The sequence below is a fragment of the Balaenoptera borealis genome, assembly GCF_965194805.1.
Source record: "Balaenoptera borealis genome assembly, contig: HAP1_SCAFFOLD_172, whole genome shotgun sequence".
Classification (NCBI taxonomy): Eukaryota; Metazoa; Chordata; class Mammalia; order Artiodactyla; family Balaenopteridae; genus Balaenoptera; species Balaenoptera borealis.
In genome coordinates this window covers 312,404-338,235 of record NW_028123941.1, presented here as the reverse complement: position 1 = coordinate 338,235, position 25,832 = coordinate 312,404, and the positions used below count along the sequence as shown (strand labels likewise).

General features: G+C 42.6%; 1 long non-coding RNA gene across 2 annotated transcripts; it reads right to left on the bottom strand.

The window, feature by feature from the left end:
• Nucleotides 1–7,051: 7,051 nt before the first annotated feature.
• Nucleotides 7,052–16,562, bottom strand: LOC309621279. 2 transcript variants are annotated; one of them, XR_014239890.1, is made up of 4 exons: nucleotides 13,763–16,562; nucleotides 7,905–7,991; nucleotides 7,507–7,641; nucleotides 7,052–7,295 (listed from the first exon to the last, which is right to left on the bottom strand). It is a non-coding gene; the product is annotated as an uncharacterized lncRNA (long non-coding RNA). The 2 variants fall into 2 exon arrangements; XR_014239889.1 differs by having other exon boundaries at nucleotides 7,052–7,641.
• Nucleotides 16,563–25,832: the final 9,270 nt, after the last annotated feature.

The following is a 25,832-nucleotide window of genomic DNA, read 5'->3' as shown; positions in this document are numbered from 1 at the left end:
GGGGGCTCAGAGACCAGCCCCATGGAGAACGTGGTAGAGCTGCCGCCACAGCTGCCTGCATAAGGTCTCAACTTCCTGGTCTTACCACCCACACTGGGCCAGCTTCCTCACCTCACCTCTCACTGTCATCTTTTTGACTGAACGAAAACACATCTATATTTGACTTTTCTCTGGCATTTCTCATTTGTCTGGATGGTTAAACAATAACATTGTAAAAGTAGTCGGACAATTTTGACCATGTTAGGTATTTTGCAGGTGTTTCTACCTTTAGTCCCTGTTTACTCTGCCATCTGGAAAACAATGACAGCTAATAAATTTCCCAGTGACCAATCTTTACAAATCTGAGTAGAAGTTAGAAACCTCTAAAGCTGTAATAAATTGAGTGTATGAGAATAGGCTCAATGAAGTTCTGAATATATTTAGTCATGCCAATCTTATCAGGGGAGATTTTTTCTTATTGCATTTTTGGGTTATGTCTTAAACCAACGCACAGCCTGTGCTTAGGTGGCAAGCCTTAGCAACCTCCAGTCGGTGCTAGCATGCACACCCGGGGAAAGTCAGAGGGGTCTTTAGTTGTCCTGCACATCCGAGCACCTGGCGGGGGGAGACTAACAGCAGGGAAAGTCTCCAGTGACAGCAGGTACCCAGTTATCCCAGCTCTGAAAGGAGGAAGATGGGGCAAGGACAGCACGCTGGCTGCAATGAAGGGCCCCAGCCTGGCTAATAGCAGGCCTGAGAGGCTCAAGGAAGGGAAAGAAAACAGAGACGGGAGGGAGGAGAACAGTGGCGGAGGGGTAAATTCACCTCCATGTGGCAAAACACAAGTGTCACAGCAGAGACTGGGGAGGAGAGTGGGTCCGGTGGAAGGAGCCGAAGAAGAAATGCCTGGAGGACACTTCCTCCCCACCCCCACTCCAGACGGGGTGCACGGGGCAGGAAAAGGTGTTTGCATCCACTCCCCTCACTAAGAGTGTGCGCTTCAAGCTGGTCTTGAGAACACACCTCATTCTTCACTGTGACTGCAGGTTGGGTCTTCTCTGCCTGCCTCCCCCTCACATTTCACTTTGCCCTGAAGTCTTCATTTTTTCAGGCACACGGTGTGGCTCAGTGGGCAGAGTTGAGCACCCAGGTGGTAAATCCCGACTCGCAGGTGTAATATATATTCATATTAATAGTTTATTTATATTTATTAATTTAATTTATTATAATAAAAGAATACTACATAAATATATGTACATATAATGTAAATAAAATGTTAAATATTATATACTAATATTATTTTGATATAATAATATTGATTAATATATCAATAATATATGTTCATATTAATCATACATAGGCTGATTTAGTTAGTGACATCCTTGGCAAGAAGAAAAGCGAAGATTATACAAATCAGAAGAACTGAGAACTTAGAAGATCTTTGAGAGAACTCATGCCCACGATGTAAATGGAGAGAAGTACATGAAGGGATCCTGGCCAGGGCTGCTCACAGAGCTTTTCTAGGCCTCCTGTTTACTGGGTCAAGAGTGAATCAGGGCGCCCCAGATGTCTGGATAAAAGCAGGAGCCTAGGGGCCAGGGCCCAGCTCCCCTGGACAATGCCTGCCCTTCTTTCACCACATTACAGTGGCCCAGCCCGCCCGCACATCACCTCCTCACTTACACTCCTGTGAACAAACGTTACCACTTCTCCTACACAATGAAGTGTGCATGTTACAGAAGCATTGGCACGTACCAAATAGTGACAAACATCTTAAAACTATGGAGAGAGGGAGAAGGAGAGATAGATGGACAAATAGTTAAGCATGCCACAGTTTTAGACTATAATGTAAAAATTATGAAAATAGAAAGTAATGTTAAAACTGTTCAACTCTCAGCTTTTATTTTTACCAATGGTTTCATTAAACAATTTATCAGTCATCTAAGTACAGTAGATTCTAAATCATAAAATAGGATTTTAATTCTGAAGTACTTTAGTTTTCTACATTTCCAAAATGTACCTTCAAATCATCCAATGTCTTCTTAACCAAAGCACACATTTGTTGCATATTCAAAGACCCTGTCAGAATGTTTCCAGGAGGTTAGGGAGGAGTTTCCTGGAACATCGTCTGCCCTTCCCCTGTTGCCAGAAGTGTTTATAAATGGATGTTAGTTTTGAGAGAGCTTGGTGAACTGGTTCAGCTCCTACACATGCAGAAACTGTTTGTTGACCAACATTCTCCAGTAGGTTCATCCTCCGCTTGAATGTGCCCTAAATCCCGAGCCACCAAGCAGGCCAAGAGCCTCGCTGTCTCATTACACCCTCTGCTTCCACCCACCAGGGTCATGGGCCCACAGGATGCAGAATGGACTGGACTCTCTAGGCCACTCGTCCGCTCCTACCCTTCCCCACTCACAGGCCCAGAGAAACCAAGCTCCTTGCCCTGATATAAGGAGGAAGGAGATCCAGCAACAGTGCCAGAAGAGGTACATGGGAGGGGCCCCTGCACTCCCAGCAGACCGTGGACTCATCATGTAGCGTTGGGTGGAACATGGTGGCTGGAAGAGACTCAGGACCTGACATCTATGGGACCTCGCCTGCTGAACAGACTCAGAAACCGTCTGTGGGCTGTGCGAGCTGAGGAACAGGGGACGACTTGGATGGACTGGAGGTAGAGGGGAGGGGTTTCCCTGTTGCAAAGCACAGGCTGTGGTCTTTCTGGGCTGGAAATATTGACAGCTCAGCATCTAATGGAGGGTGTTGGTTGGAGGTGTCCTGGTAGTTGACTTTCTTAGGGAGGTGAGAGGAGATTCTGGGAGGATGCAAAACACCTCCGAGAGCCTTGGACCACACACCCAGCCTTCTGACCCCAGCGGTAGAAGGTAGCAGTTTCTTATATTTAAAGCTGTCCCAGGTCAGGACAGCCGATTTCCCAGGGCCTGAACAGTGAGGAATACAGGTGGGTGTTGCTAAAGATGAGCAGTGTCCCTGAGCAGAGGACAGACGAGGGATTCCCGAGCAGCCAGAACACAGGCTATTGAGTCAGCAAGACAGTCATGAAGAGGGTGAGGCAGACATCATGCTGGAACTCACAGCAATCTTTGCCCTTGCATAAGCCCCCACAGGGGAGTGAAGTGTTGGAAGAGAGAAGGGAAGATGGAGGACTGTGCGGGGCAGGCACACAGGTGAGCGCGCATGGAACACGTAGCACGTCTTAGTTCCTCAGAGGGTTTTTATGGAGAAAATAAGGACAGGTCCATGAGGCAGCCCTGAAATACGGATGGTCTAGAGAGTCATTTAGTTTTTTCTTGTCAAGCCTTACCTCTTCCGGGTGGAAAGAGAAAAAGAGAAAGAAAGGAAGGAAGGGAGAAAAGAATGACAAGAGATGTCCCCAAATGTTCACTGGTTCTCCTCCATAGGGGCCTGGCGGGGACCTCAGCATAATACGCCCTCAGGAGACCAGCACTGTACCTAATTGGGCCCCTGGGTGACTGCAGGTCCCAGGGCACTGCTTCCTTGTCCCAAGCACAACAACTTGCCTGGGGGCAGCTGCCCTCTTCACTAGAGTCTCTCCGTGTCTGGAGTTCTCTTTGCTACAATGAGGGACACTAATAGTGGGGTCATGGTCAGTTTGGATGACATTGGGAGTTCCAAGGAAGGGCAGCATGGCTGGGATTGTGTCCTCTGGGCCTACTGACAGCTCCAGGTGAGTGGGGTAAGTTGGGGTCAGGCAGGGAAGTGGTACTTAATGTTAGTCAACTGTAGGCTTTAAATGGTTAAAATCGAAAATATATTTTTTTAGAAAAACAAATCCAGGTGGCATGTGAATGTACGTAAAATCTTATCACTTAAAAAGAAAAATTCTTAGGCCAAACGAAGGAGTACATTACTGATACATTCTAAAACATGAGCCTCAAAAGCATGATATTCAGTATAAGAAGCCAGACATAAAGGGCACATATTTTATGATTCGAGTCACATGAAATATTGAGAATAGGCATATCCGTAGAGACAGAAAGCAGATTTGTGGTAGCCACGGCCTGAGCATAGGTGGAATAGAATGGGCTAATGGGGATGGGGTTTCTTTTTGAGGTGATGAAATGTTCTGGTATTAGTGCCAATGGTTGCACAACTTTGTGAATAGATTATAAATCACTAAATGCTACACTTTTCAAAGGGTGAATTTTATGGTACGTGAATTGTGTCTCAACTTAAAAAATAGTGATTAATAAATGTGATTTTTAAAATAACATGGGGAACATTATCATGAGTTTTATTTGCTTCCTGCCCTACTAAGCTCTGGGATATGAAAAAAGAAACACACAGCACCGCCCCCCCCCCCCCAAAATGAGAACAATCACTATTTACTCAGAACTTGTCTATAGAGCACGGGAGTCAGCCAACACCCCTCACATCAGGCTGAGACTCAGGCACACATAAGAGTGGGGACACTTTCTGGTGGCAAAAAAAAGGAAGGCATGTCCTGCCCAGAGCTTGTGATGGGGGAGGCTGGAGACAAGCTGATAGGAAGAGGGGCGTCCTAAGTGATTACTTAGGGGAACATATTTGGCTTTCCCCGCATTTGGTTCTACATGGAAAAGACTGAAAATGACGAAGCTGTGAGTCACTGACCAAGTCTTAACCCTTGGGGCCTATTGTTGCAGAGGTTGAAGTCTGGTTTTCCAGATTGGTTGTTGCAGGGTGTGGGGCAGGGCCTTGTGGCTGGAGGGAGACGTTGTCAGACTTCCAGGTGGATTTAGAAAATTCTGCATCCCAAAACCCTCCTTCACCATCTTCAATCAATCAGATCCTCTGTGGATAGATAAACTTGAATCAATGTTTTTAAAATTAACTGCAAACAGAATTAGAAATGACTAATGTACAATATAATGACATATTAAAAGGCAAATATCAATAGAAGAATCTAACGGAATTTTATAAATTCCTTCCAAGCAATGAATATGCTCAATTAAAATCATATGCTCATGAACTGCAGTATTTGGTAGTATATATATGTGTGAAAAGAATTTTCAAATATGAAATATGTAAACCATGCAAAATCTCCTTATAAGTCAGGATTAACAACTTAAATTTTGATGATAGGAATCTCTAATAAGCTAAATGGCATCCCCCTTGCAAAAGAATTCCAGTTTTCTCATTAGCAGACTTGTATCACAAAAAATTGTACTAAATATATTTTAAATTTCATAAATCAACATTTTGTGAAAAAATTGCAAATGATAGTAGTTATTACAGTAATGTCGATTTACTGTAAACATCAGGATTTCTCATTTCACTAATGTTCACATTGTAGTGAATCTCACAACAAAAAAAATTTAATTCATTAAATTTTCCTCTTACCCCGATACCGAAATCCGGCCATCTGGTCGACCTTGCGCTGCAGACGCCAAGTTACGTGTAACTGGTGTGAACCTCAACAGGAAGGATCCAGATCGCACACCGGCGAAGGCGCACCGCCACGCCCCTGACACCCGTCCTCGACCCATGCCACCATCGGTCCCATTTCTCGCCCTGGGGGATCCTCCCGTCCGCCCGTGCATCTGTACGCCTTTCCCTGTCTGCAGAGCTTCTTCAGAGAAGCTACCGACAACCACGCCCACCCAGGACCGCGGCCAGGCTCGTGTCTGCTCACGACCATCACCGGATGCCCCGGGCGGTCCCTGTTTCCCAAAGAGAAACGACTACGACCTACGACCACCGAAGCCTAGGAGGGACTGCCGGCCCTCCACGAGCACCCTTCCCGCTTGCCCACGACAGTCCGCGGTGAGGAGACCTGCACAAACGCAAGCGCCATGCTGACGAGGTGACCAAGGAGTGGGGACGGGAGCTCCCCGCGTAGACGCCGGTTCAATCTGCCGGGTGGATCACGTCTCTTGACAAGCATCCCGTGCCCCTGCCTCGGGGCAAGATTCGCCCCCGTGACCGCCTCGCGTGCAACACGGAGAAACTGAAGTGGCCCACGGCGAGCAGCCCCACCGCCTCGACTGCACCGGGATGGGCCCGGGTCCCCAAGCCGGCGAGGACGCACCGACGGATCGTGACACACGGAGGACGACGTCGTGCACGGACATCCTCTCCTGGTCACGCATAGCAGGACGGGAAGTCTCAGCGGGCCAAGGGGCACCAGGGAGTGCTGGTCGACCGGCGCAGACCTCCCCACAACCGTCCGAGGGAGCTCAGCGCCGGCCCCACAGCACACTTCTCGCCACATTCAATCTCCGGTGAGAGCAGGACGCGCTCACCACTCCGCATCACCGGGATGGTCGCCGCCAACGTCAGCGGCCTCCCGGAACTCTGCCCCGCGCCTGGCGGGCGAGTCACATCCCTCGCGAAGGTCACCAAAGCTCAGGAGGGAAGGGACAATATAAAAGCGGCCGCCAGGTGGCTCCCGACAACGGGCTCGAACGTCAGCGGGATGCATTCTGATCGCTGGGCGGCGAGGGATCAGCTCCGACCGCCCAAACGCTCGAGTTCGTCTCGGGGCGTCCGCCTCGTAGCTACCTGCCGGTTCGGCTCGGCACGGCACGACGGGACCCCAGCAGCCGACAAGGCTGGGAAGATTTGGGCAGGAGGCTGCCGCGAAGGAGACGCGCTCCTCACGCTAATGTGGAGAATTCTGCAGTCGGAACCCTGACTCTGCAGACCTGGGTTCCCTTAGTGCCCAGCCTCTTACCTCCTTATCAGGAGACCTTAGCAATTCACTTGCTTGCTCCAATTATCTCTGCCCACCCTACACGTGTGCCGCTCTTCTCTCCATGAGCCTAGAGCTGCTTTCCCAAGGAAAAGACATCCCCATGCCATTGCAGGTAGGAGCCAAGGAGACAGCTGAACATTTGCATCTGGACCTATTAGAGAAATTTTATGTATCCAACGCAGGAAGATACAAGACTGAGAGGGTCTTATAACTTTAGCACCACATGGCCATGGCTTTCATGAAACACTGATGCACACTCGGCAAGTCCAGGGGTGCCAGGAGAAGAAAGACACACACACAGCACATACACACACATCCCCCGGGTCTAATAAGAACACTTATTAGTGCCAGGGCTGGCAATGGTGGGATCAGAAAGCCCATTATTGCCACTTCTGGGGTTCCCTGGGCTAGAACCCCAGCTCATTCAGGCAGATCCTGGTTGTTTTATTCATGTCACTCTGGCGGAGTGAGGTCTTGGAGCTTCCCAGACTGTCATTTGCTGTCCAGTGCTCTACATTTTGTTCTCTGTACTGTGCCCCTTCTCCTCCATACACAGTCCAAATTAAGAAAATAAGAATCTGCAGACATTGCATTCAACTTTCTAATTTGAATGAAGGTTAAGAACACAAAGGAAAAGGGTTATGTGAACAACTTTGTTAAGGAACTTACGTTTATCTTTTTGAAGCTATCAAAATGTTTATGAGTACTCTGTAGAAAGTTAATCTTTTTAAAATTAGGAAAAATAAATGATTCTTTATTGCTATCTCTCACCAAACCCCCACTCACACCAGCACCTATGACACAGGACTCACCTGATGAAACGCCTGCTCCCCACTGGCCTAGAGATTTCTGCTCTGAGTCATTCTCTAGCCCCTGTGTTCACCGCATTCCTAAGTCCACTGCAGCCAGTAACATGATGAAGGAGGTCGCTGTGCCCAAGGGATGACCTTTAAAAAAAGAGAAGGAAGAAACCTCTCCCGTCTTCTGTGAGGTCACAGCTTAATGGAGGCTGGAACAAGTGAAAGTAAATGTTGGGAAAGAGAGTATTTCTTCATTGGTCCCTGACCTGCCGTATCCCTAACAGGGTGGTGAACATAACTGGCGTTAATATTTCCTGGGTGCACTTAGAAAATCCGGACCCAAAGTAGAAACCTGACCATTTGGCAAAAGATGGATCAATTCAGGAATCAAAGTAAGTTTGTTTTCTCACCTGTTGTTTCATTATCAGGAACTCTGCCACCACCTGCCCTCCTCTGCACCCTTATGCAGGGACAATCCAAAAATCAAGCAGATAAATCTGAGGAAAAAGAAAGCAGCCTTCAGAACCCAGCCTTTCAAAGTATTGTTAGATACACCAGGCATGAATCCCCAACCATTCAGCTGGGAGTGACCCCTCCCACCTAACCCACAGGCATGCGCAGACAGTAGGAACGCTTTTTCCTCCCGTGGTCAAAAACAAGCCTGCATTGGCTACTCGGCACGTAAGGAGGATGTAATCTCCCCATTGTGCAGAAAACAATGCAAATCATGGGGAGTTATACTTCGACTTGACTTACTGTTCAGAGTTATTATTTTATTAATATTCAGTTCCTAGGATTAACACTAATTCCCAGGTAACCCTTACCATGGTCTCCTGGAGAGTCTTGTCTCCACAGCAAGGACACCTCTCGCAAAAGTCTCATTTAATAATACTTGGTGAAAGGCACCAACATTTGTTCTCCAACACCCATTCCAGGCCTTTAGCACCCCACCTTCCCTGTTGCACCCCCTGTCCCACCAGATGCCCTTGCCCTCAGTCACCTTGGTTCCTCCCCATGTGGGAATCAGCAACATCAGAGCCTCAACCCTAGCTCTGCCCTCCGTGGCTTTGGACATGTGGCCAGGAGATTTTCTATCAATGTAAAAGGAGGATGGAACAATCTGAGGACCCATGTCATTTGACATTACATGTCAAACTCTAACCTGGGCTTCAATGAAAAGGTAAGTGATTAAACATAGCTCATGGATATAGTGTTTGAAACATAAAGAAGACCTAAAACTTAATCAGAAAGCTATGACCAGTGAGGGTTTACCAGATAGAAAATCTGTGTGAACTCAGCAAAGTAACACTACCTGTGAATGTAAGTAACATGGGGAGATTTTCAATGAAGACCATCACTGAGGGAGCCACCTAGAATTCACATGTAGAGAAATGACTGAATAAATATTATGTGAGTAACTTTTAACAGCCTCCCTTTCCTTGTCAATAGCAGGGATTTCATGCTGGAGAAGAGCCCACTGAATGCAATGAATATGAGGACATTTCACATACAACAACCTTAAATCCACATGTGTTATACTTTCAGCCCAAATGGGAGAGACTTCAGCCGTTATTCATCACTGAATTGGCATAAGCTAATTATACTAGAGAGAAACCATACAGATCTCAGAATGTGGAAGGTTTTTAGTCACCCTCCAACCTTAGACAACATGAGAGAGTGCACCCTGGAGTCACTCTTGCAAATGTCCTGAACGTGGGAAATAATTCAGCTGAAGCCTCGTATTTATACACCAACAGCTCACACTGGAGAAGACGAACCTTATAAAGGTAATACAGCAGAGAGCTGACTTTTATTCACACCAATAAACTCACACGGGAGAGAAGCCCTATGTTTGGAATGACTGTGGAAGAGCTTTCAGTGACCATCCAACACTTCGATGTCATGAGCACATTCACACAGGAGAGAAACCACAATGAATATCATTTATGTGAGAAAGCATTTAGTCAAAGCCGTAACCTTAGTCATCGGGGAGAATTCACACTGCTGAGAAACCCTACAAATGCGATGAATGTGGAAGAGCCTTTAAACGCAGCTCTCACGTTTATACGCACTAGAAAACTGACAGGAGAGACACCCTATGTCTGGAATCCATGTGGTGCAGCCTTTACCCAGAGCTCCCACTTTTATAAACACCAGAGAATTTATACAGTGTAGAAACCCTGTGTCTGTAATCAATGATATGGAGCCTTCAGCCAGAAATGATCCCTTTTAAACCACCAGGAAAGTCATGTGGAGAGAAACCCTGACCCTGTAGTCGTGGTGGAAGAGCCTTCAGGTGGAGCTCCAGCCTCAGAATGCACAGAGAACTCAGAGTGGGCTTCATCCCTGACACAGTAGAGAAGACAGCCCAAGGTTTACTACGAGGAGAGCCCTCCAGGGGTACACCATCTAATCACTGCTGTAGAAGAAATCCGATGAAATGAATGCTAAAGTCACATTTGTCATTGGACATGAGAGGGTTCACACTGAAAAAATAGTCTCAGTGTAATGAAGGAAGGACATTCTTCAGGGATTCCTTATTCCTGAGTGAACAAGAAAGTGCTCACACTGAGGAGATGCCAATTCTAAAGACAATGTGGAAAATCTTTCACTTGCTATTCACATCAGAAAACTCATACTGGGGAAATAGTCTATAAAGAATGTGTTAGCATGCAATTGAGACAATAATTAAGTCCTTCAGCAATTGTCTTTTTATTAAATATACAATATAAAGATGTAGATGGTGAAGGGTTTTGAGAAGTGCTGAAAGCAATATTCAGTATCAAGTAAGAAGAAACGAAGCAAACCTGCTTCAGTAGATCAGTATTTGCAAATATGTAAGCACTACTGAGTGGGTATGTGTCATTCAAAATCATGAAATATTGGGATGAGTAAGAATGGGCCCATTTTCTGTTAATACTCTGTCACTGTTGATCAGTTAGACACTCTCTGTCTTTATAAAATTATAATCATAATTACAAAGACTGGGATCAATCAGGAAACAACGTTGAATGTTAACTGAAAATGTAAAACATAGTATGATGTGTGTTAACTCTTACATTAGCGTCCAAATATGTGTATACACGTTCAGGATGAATGGCTTCAAGGATAAATACACACATACTTTGTGATTAACCTCTGCTGTTTCAATTAATTCTATTACTTAACTTTCATTTACTATTTCCCACATGACTTTAAAAAAGAATTATATATTAATTATATTTAAACAAAGGTGAATAATTGTGGGTACACGGACAGGAAGAACTCAAGAATTCAGAGTCAGACGGTGGTTTAATCCCTACTTAGCATTTTGTAGCCAAGGGTTTCTTTGTTTGTTTTGTCCAAGAAGAACAGATAGATGTCTTCAGGACTGAGAAGGTGAATGATCTTTGCAGACATAAAAAGAGTTGTCCTTTAAGAATGTATTCGAACAATAAGGGGTGCGTATACTAAATCATTTAAACACAAAGGAGATCCCTCAGAGAGCCATTGGTAAGTCTACGTTTAAAGCTTTACTCTTTGATCTAGAAAAATGGTACTGAAAAATGTTACTAAAAAAAGTTCCGAGGCTTCCCTGGTGGCGCAGTGGTTGAGAATCTGCCTGCCAATGCAGGGGACACGGGTTCGAGCCCTGGTCTGGGAAGATGCCACATGCCACAGAGCAGCTAGGCCCGTAAGCCACAATTACTGAGCCTGCGCGTCTGGAGCCTGTGCTCCGCAACAAGAGAGGCCGCGATAGTGAGAGGCCCGTGCACCGCGATGAAGAGTGGCCCCCACTTGCCGCAACTAGAGAAAGCCCTCGCACAGAAACGAAGACCCAACACAGCCATAAATAAATAAAGAAAGAATCCTGGTCACAAAAGGTGATGATTAAAAAAAAAAAAAAAAATTCCGGGAGAAAGATCAGCATAGAGACAATGTCTATTTTGTCAATTAAACCTTCAAGAAGGCTAGCTAGGGAGAGCATACAGGCTGCATGATGAGTTCTGGCCCTTTTTCAGTTCAATTTCTCTTTCTTTGTTGGCCAAAACATTCGTTATAGCCCTGAGGTCCATTGAAGTCTAATGGGTTGAGAAATGGTATTCTAGGGCCTATAAAGCCCATCATGGGGACTTTCCTAGCATTCCAGAGGTTAAGACTTCACCTTCCAATGCAGGGAGTGCGGGTTCGATCCCTGGTCGGGGAGCTAAGATCTCACATGGCTCGCAGCTCAAAAACCAAAATATAAAACAGTAACAATATTGTAACAAATTCAATAAAATACTTTAGAAATGGTCCACATCAAAAACAAAAAAAACTTTAAAAAAAAATTTTGTTTAAAGCCCAAGATGATAGCTGCAACATTACTGTGTGTACGTGCATCTGAGTGCACACACACACACACCCATGCAAGGGAGGGACACTGTAGCAACTATCTGATCATAAAGGGAAAATGCAACTCAGGAATTATTGGCATAAAGGATTCATGCAGGAGAGAAATAAGCTAAATCACCTTGTTCATTCATTTATCAACTTTTCCGTTATTAAATATTTAATGAGAACTTCCAACATTTCAGAACTTGGATTGTTATGATGATTAAACTATAAATAACACAACACATTTCTCTTCCTAGAACTCTGTATTCTAATGCAGGCAATAAGAATAAATTGCAAAATAAAATTTCTGACATTTAAAAAAAAGACATGTTCATACATTGTATAGTTACAAAATATCACTACCAGTCTACAATAAAAAGTTGGCACTTCATAAAATAAAATTGACATTTAAAACAGTCTCAATTCCGGAACTTTGAAAGGTTATATATTTTTAGAAAGACTGGTTAGTAAAAATATTTTACAAAATTCTCAATTTTGGAAAAGCTAGTCTGCATGAATTGGGGAGAACAAAGCTAGATTCCCTGTCTTAAGATCCAGGTTTGCTGTTCTCTATATTCCAAAATAAGTACTTTTAAAATTGTTAGAATTCAAAACTATATGTTTGAAAATCAGTAACGATTCTTATAATGATAAAAATTCTGCTGCACGTGCCTCTTAAAATTCCTTCCATCATCCATTTTATTCAAAATTCAACCGGTTACCATTTTAAAGGATAACAGACAAGAGGATTGCTATCTTGCTCTTTATATTGGACTCTTAATTTCTTTCTATTTTTTTTTTTTGATAATCTAAAACAATCCAGAATAACACATTATTATCATAAAATCCAGAATTTCCCAGTGTGTTCTGTAGTGTATATAGTGTCAATGCGATTATATACACTATTGGTAAATTTGAACTTAAGTGTTTTCCTAAATACAAAATAAAAATCTAAAAATGCATTTACCTATGTGTTTCATTATGCAATAATGCCCTTTTAAGAAAGAAATGGCTTACCACATGCAAGAATACCTGGAAGATGCATAATATGTTTTTATATTTAATAACAGAAAATAAGGTAATAAGTGATTTTTTTGTTGTTATATATTTTTATATTCTTATGTAAATTACATATTCATTGCTTCATCAATGTGATTGTTTTCTAGTTTATTTTACTCTAGTGTGAATCATAGTGCATGAACTCTTGATAGTTTTCTACTAGAAAATGATTCTTGATGAAATTCTCCATGATCAATTAACTTTAGTAAACAACACTGCCACAGTCAAGAGATGTCACCAAAGCAAAATGTAAAGTAAATACTTTTATGGCTTACAATGTCCTATTTTGAGGCTCAGAAATATCTAGCAGTTTTTGCAGTTGATGCTAATTCAGATGGGTGCTAGGTTTTAGTTACACTAATTTGTGATTATTTCTTAGATGAAAAAGAAAAAATCTGCAGGTGGATTCCCTTCCTCAGTGCAGGAATAATTGTGAATTAGTGTTTGTTATAACTGAGATTACTGAGAGTAATGTAACATATTTACTTCTACCTAAGTTTGTTTCCAGGGACAAAATTCGCTAAAAGTTTAACTGTTTTAAAAGTATAAATCCCAGCATACATGTTTCAAAAAAAATTTTTTCCCCACTTTTCTAGAACAGGGGTTGGCAAACTTGTGTAAAGGACCAGAGAGTAAATATTTTAGATTCGCCATATGATGTCTGTCGTTTCTACTCAGCTCAGTCATTGTAGCCAAAAAGCAGCTACAGTAAAATGTAAATAAAGGAGTATAACTGTGATTCAATAAAACATTATTTATAGACAAGGAAATTTGAATGCTATATAATTTTCTTGTGTTGCAAATAGTCTTTTTATGAATTATTTTCAACCATTTAAAAATATAAAAACCATACTTAGCTTGCAGTTCCTACCAGCACAAGCTGGGTGTGGAATTTGGTCGATGGGATGTAGGAGGCAATGGCCTGTTCTCTCGAGTTACAGTGCAAACATCCCTCCTTAGAGACCAGCATTCCAAAACGAATTGATTGTACTAGCCCTGCGCCAGAAAATATGAAAACTAAAATCAAAACAAAAAACAAATTACCAAAATCTGCCCAAGATGTGAGGGGATAAATTCCTCCCCCAGGGTGCCCGCCTGTGCTCATGTATGGTCCCCTCGTGCTGGCGTCCCCAGCCACCAGCAGTGAGTGACACTGTCCTGTCCCTGTGCTCCCTGTCCGGCCGCGTGCAGGGGCCCAAAGAGTTCTGAGCAATAGTTACTCGCTGGGCACAGTTCCTCATCCATCAATTCACCACTAACTTCTGTGGCTCCCAGAAGGACAGAAAGCCGCCTTTCCAGCCCCACCCCTGGCTTGGAGTCCAGCCGCTAAGGGTCCAGCTTCTCTGAGGGCTAATGGCCAGCGGAGTCTGGCAGCTGTTGTGGGTTCTGTGCACCCAAAGGGGGTTGGGGCCGTGACCTGTTCTTCAGCCTCACGGCCAACACCAGCGGATGACTCTGACAGTTCAAGTCACCTAACATCTTATTTTGGCAGGGGACAGAACACCTTCTACAAAATATTTATAAAGAACATTTCTTTCGCCCAGGATAGGAAATCTGGGCCCTTTCACACCAGAGACAAAGATCAAAGAAGTAGCACGCGGGGTGCAGCGTGTAGTTGACCCCCGCGTTGTTGTTCCAGTGCCGGCCCTGCGCGCAGCGTGCAGACAGCGAAGCGGCCCAGCGCTGCGTCCTTCGGCTCATAGGCTACAGACCGGGAAGCCGCTGGAGCCAGAAATGGAAGCGGCCCGGTGTCCCCGGACCGGCCGGGAGACCCCCGACGGCGCCTCTGGCTTCCGTGTCTCCCCGGCTCCGCCTGCAGCTCGGCCGGCAGGTCCGGGAAGGAGCGACCGCGGGGTGGGCGGAGCACACGGCAGGGCTCCTGGGTGGGGCGGCGATCGCGGCTGGGCCCATCCCCGCACGAGCTCCTGGCCCACTCGCTGACGTCGCAGGTGCTGGGTGCGTGGCGGGAGCCCTGGAGGCGGCGAGGAGAGGAGCGGGGCGGCCTACAGGCCCAGGAGACGGTCCCGCTCCTCCGGGCTCAGGGGAAGCGGCAGTCATGGGAGCACCACGGGCGGTACAGCGGCTCCTCGGCCCGGCAGAGGGCTTCCCGCCGGCCGGGCTCAGCCCAGCGGGGCCGGAACCGCACCCGCTTCCCTCCCTCGGCGCACACCCCGGCCCGGGGTCTCAGCCTCCGCCGCGGGAACTTGGGGTCGGAGGACGGAGAGAAGGGGCGCGATCCCAGCATCTCCTCTGGCCCCTGGAGGCTACCTCTTCCGCCGCAGACAGGGGCCTGTCCCTGAGCTTGGCGGCGGGGCCCAGGGCCTCAGAGGCGCCAGTGCCCTGGCCCCTCCCCATGCAGAGGACCCGGTGCTCCTTTTGAAATGTATAGAAATTCCAAATTACTCTGTTGTGTAACAAGAAATAACATAGTGTTGTAGATCAGTTATATTTCAACAGCCAACCAACAAGCAAACAATCTCATCCAATAACAGTCTGATCTGTGGTCGCCAGAGGCAGGGCGTGGGAAGAGGTGGGACTGGATAAAGGTGGCCCAAACTGCCAGCGTCCAGCCATAAGAGAGATGAAGTACTAGGGATGCAACATAGCACATGATAAAGATAATTAACACTGCTGTCTCCTATACATAAAAGTGGTTAAGAGAATAAATTCTAAGGGTTCCCATCACAAGAAAAACACATTTTTCTATTTCTCTAATTTTGTGTCTATATGAGATGTTGAATGTTCGCTAAATTTAGTGTGATAATCATTTCATAACATATGTAAGTCAAATCATTATACACTGTAAAGTTACACTGTGCTCTATGTCAGTTATAGCTCAGTAAAACTGGAAGAAGATAAATGAATAAATAAAATGTTGCCCCACTGAATCTCGAATAAAATGGATGCTAAATGTATTTTAATAGGCATGTGCAGCAGTTTTTGTATTCTAATAAAAACCATTATTGATTTTCAAAAGTGTATTTTGTAATTGAACAATTAATTTAAAAATACTCATTTCATAATATTTTGAACAATTATCTTGGCTGTTAGAAATGGAAATCGATCTTTATTCTTCCCAAATCTTGCAGAATAGCTTTTCAAAGGTTCAGAATTTTGTAAAATATTTTTTAATAACCCAGTCTTTTTGACAATTTTTGGCCTTCCAAAGTTCTATAATGACACTGTTATAAATCTCAATTTTATTTTATAAAGTGGCAACTTTTCTTTGTAAATTAGTAGCAAACATTTTGTACTTACACGATTTGTAAGCCCTTATGTATATTTGATTTTTAATATCAGAAATTTTATTTTGCAGTATATTTGAATTGACTGCGTTATTATGTAGAGTTCTATGAAGATAGGAACATTGTAATATTTACAACTTAGTCCTCATAACAAGCCAAGTTCTGAAATCCTGGAAGCTTTCAGTAAATATTTGTTAGTAATTGAAAATTTGATACATTAATCAATAAGGTAACTTAGATGCTCTTTCTCCTGATGACACATTTATGCCATTGATTCCAGACTCATATTTTCTCTTTAGGATCAGATGGATGCTATATGCTCTCTCCCTTGCTTGCATGTTTGTGTGTGTGCGTGTGCATGTACACAGACAGGAACACAGACACACAAAGGTTGCAGGCAACATCCCATGCTTTATTGACCCCTACAATAACATTCTTTCACCCATTAAACGTCAGTGGACTTTAGGGTTATAATGAATGTTTTTAGGCCAACAAAGTAAAAGCAATTTATCTGAAGAGGAGCCAGACCTTATCATGCAGCCCCTACCCTCTCCAAATCTGAAAATGGAACTCTCCATGTCTGCAATGATTTATTTTATTTTATCTTACCTTATTTTATTTATTGGGGTATAGTTGTTTTACATTTTTGTGTTTATGGAATGATCTTCCAACTTCTCGGTCCTGACATATCTGTTCTTGGTGGGGAAAAAAACATTTTGGCTAAAAAATACTGATGAAGGAATAAACCCCGGCCTGATTGAGTTCTTTGGATTTTCATGGCAGGGTCCACAAATTCTCCAGGACTAGGACTCTTGTGAAAAATTAAATTTATTTATAATTCAATTTTAAGTTATGAGGGGCACATTAAGTGAAAACATAAAAGGAATAAAATAATTGAAGCACCAGATTTTACAGTGTTTCGAGAGAGAGGGCTTCTCACCTTGTGAGTTCATCAGTGTGAATAAAAGTTAAGGCTCTGCTGAAGTGTGTCCCACATTTATCACATTAAGGTTTCTCTCCAGTGTGAGTTTCTGGTGTATTTAAATGTGAGGCTCCAGCTAAACTATCTTCCACATTTATAACCTATATAGGGGTTCACTTCAGGGTGAGTTTTCTCATGTCATCTAAGGTTACAGCATTGCCTGAATGCCTTCCCACATTGATGAGACCTGCATGGTTTCACTCCAGTATAAATTAGCTTATGTTAATTCAATGATGAATAAAGGCTGAAGGCTCTTCCAAATTGATTGCAAGCATAGGGTTTCTGTCCTGTGAGAGGCCACTCATGTAGCGTGAAAGTTCAGTTCTATGTGAATCGCCTCATATTTGTTACATTCAGTGGGCTCTTCTCCAGTGTGAAGTCTCTGCTATTGATAAGGAAAGGAAAGACTGTTAAAAGTTTGCTCACATAAAATTCATTTCTTTAGTTCTCTACACATGAATTCTAGGATGCTCCCTCAGTGATGGTCTCCACTAACTACCCCCCATGTTACTTACATTCACATAGAGTCTCACTTTGCTGAATTCACATAGATTTTTCTATTTCGTAGCCTCTCACTGCCATTGTTTTCTGATTAAGTTTTAGGTCTTCTTTGTTTTTCAAACACTATATACATGAGTTACATTTAAGCAACTGCCCTTTTGAAACTCAAGGTACAGTTTGTCTTTGGGACAATATGGTTCCAAATGCAAAGTATTCAAAAACCTCTGTGGGGCCAGCGTTTAAGTCCACTTTCAGTCAGGTGGTTGTGCTGAATTCCTCTTACCCTAAGATCATGTCTCTAATGTGGACAGCGGGGTTCATCCCCATAAACTTACTGTGGACCTTCAGCTAAATGGGTTCTTCTTGAAGCTACCGTCTGTGAACATGTTTAAAATATTGATCTTTAACACAGAGAAAAGGTATGAAATGGAGGAATATACCAGTAATTGGAAACATATTATAGGATATTGACAATTAGAATATATCTTTAAGGGTAAAACAAACGAAAAATAAAATGGGTGGGATGTTGGCGAGATCAAGATGAGGAAAAGCGCCGAAAGGGAGGGACTGAAACAGTGGGTGCTGCGTTGAAGTTCAGCACCAGTAACAACAGAGCCATCGTTTCCTCTAAGGCCAAGGAATATGCAGAAGGTTAGATTAATAAGATTGATACGTTCACAGAATTGTGGCACTATTGGAGGGATTTTTCTACATTGACTTCAACAAGATTCCAGAGACATTTCACGCAAAGAAACCTGCAATTGACATTACCCCAATTCTGGATGAAGTTCACAGTCACCTGACTTGAAAGTCACTGATTCCTAAAAACATGCTGGACATTCTGGTTCAGGCTGCCCCATGTCCCCAAATGTCCAGAGGTGATGGTCGAGGGCGACAGTACTGAGAAAAGGCAGCTGTGTGTATCGAAAGCTCAAACCCTGTTTGATGTCAAGTCCAATGTTCCTCTGGGCTGACTTGGCGTATGTTTTTCAGATGCATCACAGAACTGGGCACACTCTGAATACAGAGTGACTTTCATGATAAAGGAGCATCACATGCAGGGTGGTGTGAAATAACCTGCACAGTCCACAACAGAATGTTAATTGTGAGCTGACTGGCAATTAAAAAATGTGTACTTGGGAATTCATAAGTATCCCTTCTCCCCAATGCTTTCAGTTAAATCTACAGACTTAGCACAAGGCAGGCAATATACATGTTCCTCCACTTATCAGCAGTGACTACAGGCAAAGTATTCCCCAATAAAAAACTCCCTGTTCTCATGTGGAAAATACTTTAATAACCTCTCAAGAGAGTTGAGTGATTAAATGAGTTGACATGACATGTCTGAACATAACAAAACCCAATAAATAAAAGCTACAGGTGAATTAGTCATTAAAAAGTCAGAGAGCCTTGATGCAATGCCCACCATTTTGTGTGAGTGAACAGAGTGTATATACAACTTGGGGTCCGCAGTTGCTGCCTCCCTAACCTCGACACATACCATGCATTCATGACCAGATATGAGGACAGACGGGCTCAACTTCACAAGCCAGTGGTCTTGGGGCTGCCAAACGGTAAGATGATCCCCGACTGACCTTTCCTGTGGATTGAGGTCCCTCTTTCCCTCCTCGTTTCCTGGGACCTCACCGCTTTGACTATCATTGTGTCTCCTGTAGCTTCCTCCTGTCTTCCCTGCTCACAGACTAACAGGAGACTCTCGATGGTTCAGGCCTCTCCAGAGCTTCAAATATGGCCATAGTATTCTAAGTTTTCCTCTACCTACTATATCCTCCTCAATGCACCAATTAAGGAAAAAATGCTTTCTGTAAAGTGCTTCCAGTTTCTGAACAAAGTTACCTATACAGGGGGAAAATGGCTGGTTTGGAACAAGAATGAAGGGGAGTATTTTGTTTTGACTTTTTAGAGTTTTCAAAATTGTCAATTGTATTCTGAGAAAACAGATTAAAAATTGGATAAAAAAAAAAAAAAGCAAAATTGGCTCCACTCTGCCCTCTGGGCCAGTCCTGCTGAAGGGTTTCTTCTCTCTCTCCTGCCCCCTCAGCCCTGCACAGCCCTCTAGCCAGCACCTCTGACCCTGGACGTATTGAACTTACCCGTCCACACACCTCCTCCCCTACCAGGCCTTGAACTTCTGCTCTTGCTCATCCCTCCACTTGTGTCCATCACATGACAGAGCTCACTGCATCACAGACTCGCTTATGGAGTGAGTCACAGCCTCGTCAAGACCATGGCTGAGGGGAGAGAAATATAACCTCTCATGTGCCCTCTTTATCATCACTGCCTTCATGGAGTCTGGAGCACGTCGGTGTAAATGTTGGAAAGGAGAAGGTTGCTGTATTAGCGCTTGCCCTACTCCACGATCCTCACAGAGATGCCAGATGACAGGACTAGTGCTCAGAGCCTTGACTCCCTCCTGGATACACTTAGAGCACTCACTTCAAGTGGTGGAAACAGAGTTACCGTTTCAGGAGAAAAAGCAAGTCCCCACTCACTTGGGGACAAATTGCCAAGAACTCAGCTGCTAGTATTCTCTCTCAGAGACACTGTTTATTCTAAGTAGGCAAATCGAAGGAAAGAGAAGAAAACCATGACACTTGAATCCTACCTAGAGTTTTCAGACTTTTTGAGGTGATGAAATGTTCTGGTATTAGTGCCGATGGTTGCACAATTTTGTGAATAGACTATAAAGCACTAAATTCTACACTTTTCAAAGGGTGAATTTTATGGTATGTGAATTATGTCTCAACTTAAAAAATGGTGATTAATAAATGTGTTTTTTAAATAATATGGGAAACATTATCATGAGTTTTATTTGCTTCCTGTCATACTAAGCTCTGTAGATATGAAAAACGACACCCCCTCAAATGAGAACAGACACTATTTACTCAGAACTTGTCTATAGAGCACGGGAGTCAGCCACCACCACTCACATCAGGCTGAGACTCAGGCACACATAAGAGTGGGACACTTTCTGGTGGCAAAAAAAGGAAGGCATGTCCTTCCCAGAGCTTGTCATGTGGGAGGCTGGAGACAAGCTGATAGGAAGAGGGGCGTCCTAAATGATTACTTAGGGGAACATATTTGGCTTTCCCCGCATTTGGTTCTACACGGAAATGACTGAAAATGACGAAGCTGTGAGTCACTGGCCAAGTCCTGACCCTTGGGGCCTATTGTTGCAGAGGTTGGAATCTGGTTTTCCAGATTGGTTGTTGCAGGGTGTGGGGCAGGGCCTTGTGGCTGGAGGGAGACGTTGCCAGACTTCCAGGAGGATTTAGAAAATTCTGCATCCCCAAACCGTCCTTCATCATCTTCAATCAATCAGATCCTCTGTGGATAGATAAACTTGAATCAATGTTTTCAAAATTAACTGCAAACAGAATTGGAAATGACTAATGTACAATATAATGACATATTAAAAGGCAAATATCAATAGAAGAATCTAACACACACACACACATACAATAAAAAGAACTACCAGCTAAAAGAGAATCCTCTCCCCAAAGCCCAAATTTATACATCTGGAAATTAAAAAAAAAAAAAAAAAAAACTTTAGATAGTTTGGGAGTTGGAATGGAAATAGAAGCTTTAAAATAATTATAATTGAAGGACAATCATACAAGGGTACTACATATCAACCCATGGGATTTAGCCAAAGTAGTAACCAAAGAAAAATTTATAACCATAAATAAACATGCAAGATCATAAGAAAGAATGAAAATAAATGAAGTTAGCTTTCAGTTCAAGATGCTAGATTAAAGACCAATATAATAAACCTAAGAAATAAAGGAATGAATAAGATTAAAAGCAGAAAATAATAAAATAGAAAAAACCTTATTTGGTAAATCTAAATTAAAAAGACCAACACAAAAGACAAAACTTTGGCAAATACGGTTTAAAATAAAAAGAACAAAATTAAAATATGTTAAAAAAATTAAAAGGAATAGATGCCTACACAGGAGTTTTTTTAACTATAAAAAGATAGGCACAAAAAAATCTAAAAACCCACATGAAATGGGCAATTTTCTAGGAAAATATAAATTCTCCAAATGGGCAAAAAAAAAAAAAAAAAAAAAAAAAGGTAGAAACTCTGAACAAACTAATCAATAGTCATGAAAAACCTTAAATTCGAGTGAAAGATTTCTCCTCCAAAGAGGCTACAGGCAGAAAGAGTTTCCTGAAGGAACTGTTCCAAGCCTTCATAGAACAGATTATTCACATCCTAAACACACTGTTGAAGAAAATAGAAACAAATGGGAGGCACTCATTTTACAAAACTAGCACGATCCTATATCAAAACCAGAAAAGGATAGCACAAGAAAAGACAACTATGGCCTAGTCCCACATGAACTCAGATGCAGAAATCCCACATTTTAAAAAAAAATGTGTAAACTTAAAGCAGCAGGAAATTAAACATTAAATCAATAGGTTTTATTTCATGAATTGCAGAACAGTAAAAGTGAGGAAATCTAACACAGTTTATTACATTAACAAGTGAGAGGAGAAAAAAATATAATTTCAATAGATACAGAAAAAACACTGGTAAAATCCAATGCATTTTTTTAGATATAATTCACATACTATAAAATTCACCATTTGAATGAACAATTCAGTGGTTTTAGTAGATTCACAAAGTTATGCAACCATAACCACTATCTAATTCCAGAACATTTTTATCACCTCAAAAAGAAACCCCATTAGCGGTCATTCCCCAATCTCTCCTCTGCAGACCATTGTCTGGCAACCACTAATCTACTTTTTGTCTCTGTGGATTTGCCTGTTCTTGTTATTCAAATATGAACACCATTAGCGGTCATTCCCCAATCTCTCCTCTGCAGACCATTGTCTGGCAACCACTAATCTACTTTTTGTCTCTGTGGATTTGCCTGTTCTTGTTATTCAAATATGAACACATTGCATCCAGCTTCGTTTACTTAGCATTAGTGTTTTCAAGGTTCATCCATGTTGTATCATGTATCAGTACTACATTCCTTTTCATGGCTGAATAATATACCACTGTATGGATATACCACATTTTATTTATCCATTTGTCTGTTGATGGACATGTGGGTTGTTTCCACTTAGCTATTATGGATAATGCTGTTATGAACATTTATGTGCAAGTCTTTGTATAAGCGTATGCTTTCAATCCTCTTGGCCTTATATCTACGAATGGAACAGTTTAATTCACATTTATGATTACAATGATTAGAAAACCAGATATAAAGTATACATCAAATATCATATTTGATGAGACATTAGATGCAGTCCAATTAATTTTAGTCTAATCTACAAGGCTTTAATTTTTCGTAGAAATAGAACGTAAGAGGTTACACAACAGCACATGTTTATCGAAACTCACAGAAATGAAGTTCTGCATCCTGTCTATGCCAGTGGTTACAAGAAAGAGTGCACATGCAAAAACTCATAGAACTATAAAACAAAAGAAGTGAATTTTATTGTAAATTAAAAATTTTTTTAAATAGCAGCAGAAAAACTTTCATATAACCGTCAGCTAAAAAGAGTCAATTTTGCTGTATATAAATTATACCTCAATATCCCTAGCCATTAAAAAAAGAAAAGATTCTAATTTTAAAAGAATGATCATAATATAATTTGTCTAAAGAATAAGGGTGTAGGGACTTCCCTGGTGGCGCAGGCATTAGCAGGCTTCCCTGGCTAATGCAGGGCACACAGGTTCGAGCCCTGGTCCGGGAAGATCCCACAAGCCACGGAGCAGCTAAGCCTGTGCACCACAGCTACAGAGCCTGCACTCTACAGCCCGCGAGCCACAGCTACTGAGCCCACATGCCACAGCTAGTGAGGCCCGCGCACCTAGAGCCCGTGCTCCGCAACGAAGAGTAGCCCGCACTCGCCGCAACTAGAGAAAGCCTGCGCACAGCAACGAAGACCCAACGCAGTCAAAATTAATTAATTAATTAATTAATTTAAAAGAGAAAGAATAAGGGTGTAAATTTCATTAGTGGTATGAAAATTACCTGTGATATAATTTTTAAAGTAGGTTGTAAGACATATAGGTACTTATATGTCTATATCTTATCTCTGCATATTGGGATTATAGACCTTTTTTCTCTTTGCTTATCTGTATTTTTTCCTACAATGAATACATATAATTTTGTAATAAATAATCATTTTTTTCAGCGTTGGGTGGATGGGCACTGACCCGACGGTAGAGACTCAGGATAGCACCTCCTCTCACCTTGGCCCTGCTGCCCGAGCCCAGACTCCAAGGGGCAGCCTTGGCAGCAGCCCAAGGATGTGGAGGAGGTGGGGGTTGCTGTGGTACCAAAGAAGGGAAAGTGGTTATAGGGCCCTGAAAGCAATGTGTCGCTGAGTATGTGATCACTGGGTCACCACAGGCATGTGCGAGAGAGTTTGCCAAAATGAATATAGCTCTTAGGAGGCCCCACCAGGCACTGTCAAAGATTACCTTCTCAGCACACTAGAAAGCATTCTCTGCCAGCAAACTGGTCGCTGTCAAATTATTTATAGGAGATTGGTTCACATACTCAAAGTGATATGAATACTTCTAATTATATCCAAATATGACAAACGTCAGTACAAGTTATTCTGAGGGTTCATGCTGCCGAATGTCTTGCTCTAACAAAGAGGAGGTAGCTGCAGCATCAGCACATCAGCCCCTGTATAAGCACGAAGGAGCCCTCCTGCTTCGTCTCCACCAAGAACCCAGAGGTAAGTGATGGGGTCCTTGGGACCTGAAGGACTCCGGGGGCAGAAACAGCTTACCCCATGGCCCATCTCTGAGCATGAGACTGTTCCTCCCAACTTTGACTTTTATTTTCATACAGCCAAGTTTCAGACCAGGGAAATACTTTAATTCTGTAACTACCTTACTGGAATTTCAGAGCTTCACTAATAAGAAACTTGTTGTTTTACAGTGTTAGACGCTTCTGAACCTGCATCTTCATTTGGAAGCCAGAGGTAAGACTCTGCTTTATTCATTCATTGATGACAGAGGGGATTCATTTAGGCTAACGAAGCTGGGGGCAGCTCTTCACTGTACACCATTTCCATATTTTTGCAGTTATGTAAATAGATTGTGCTTCCAAACGTCTGCTTATAAATGCTGGGAAATCATTTTTTCAGAATGTCTTATTCTCAGAGACCACCCTCACCTGAATTCCAGGATTAAAGGACCATTTAGGAAAGAATGAATTTTGACAGTGAGTTCTCAGCTGCACTTAGAACTGTCCAGGGGCAATGGACTATTCCATGCCAACCTCCCCCTCCTGACAAGCATTGAACACTTATACATTTTACCAATAATTTTTAAATACCCAGAAAAATTCTTAATCTAAAAATGTAAACAAAAACAAACATCTTGTTAAAACCATAGTATTTTAGCTACCTTTTCATGATTCACTGTAGTTTTTAGAAAGGTTTGTTATTGTTCGTTTAAAAAATCACAAGTATTACACCCACAGAGGGCTAAATATCGTACCTAATTTAGAAGAGATCCTGGCCCTCCCCCCAAGTAATTCACTGCCTGAGAGCAAAGGAAAGATCCAACCGAAGTAACACACCAACACTGAGAGACATACCTATCGACGGAGGACAATGGCTCACATACATGCGATGAACTCTTAAATTTTTGTCTCTTTTCTTTTTCTGGACGGAAAGAAAAGAAGCCTGTGGAATTTATGTGGGATGAAGAAACTTCTTCGTGCTGAAGCTCTCATTTCTCTGTGGTTAGATCTGTTAACTGACAGTTGAAATCTCTCATGCCAAAAGGAGAATGTTAAAAGAGACTTTGGAATTAAGGCAATGCTAAGTCTCTTGGTAACAAGCCAAATGACAAAAAAAACAAAAAATCTAGAATGATAAGAATTTATTATGGGTTTTTTTAATGACCCACCAAGAGATATAACACCAAATATTAACATTAAGTAGACATTAAAAATAATTATTTGGCTTGTGAGAGAAAAATTGGCCATCTAAAAGGCAAAGATGTTTTCGATAGCTTGGAAGATATCAATCTCCATTTGCACAAAACAAACCTTCCCTCCTAACTCTATGACTGTCCTAGCAAATGGCAGATGCAAACATTATGCAGAAGGAAAAGTGGGGATTAAACAATGACAGTTGCTATAAAACAATCCATCAACAACAGTCTTAGCTATAGATATTGTTACAGT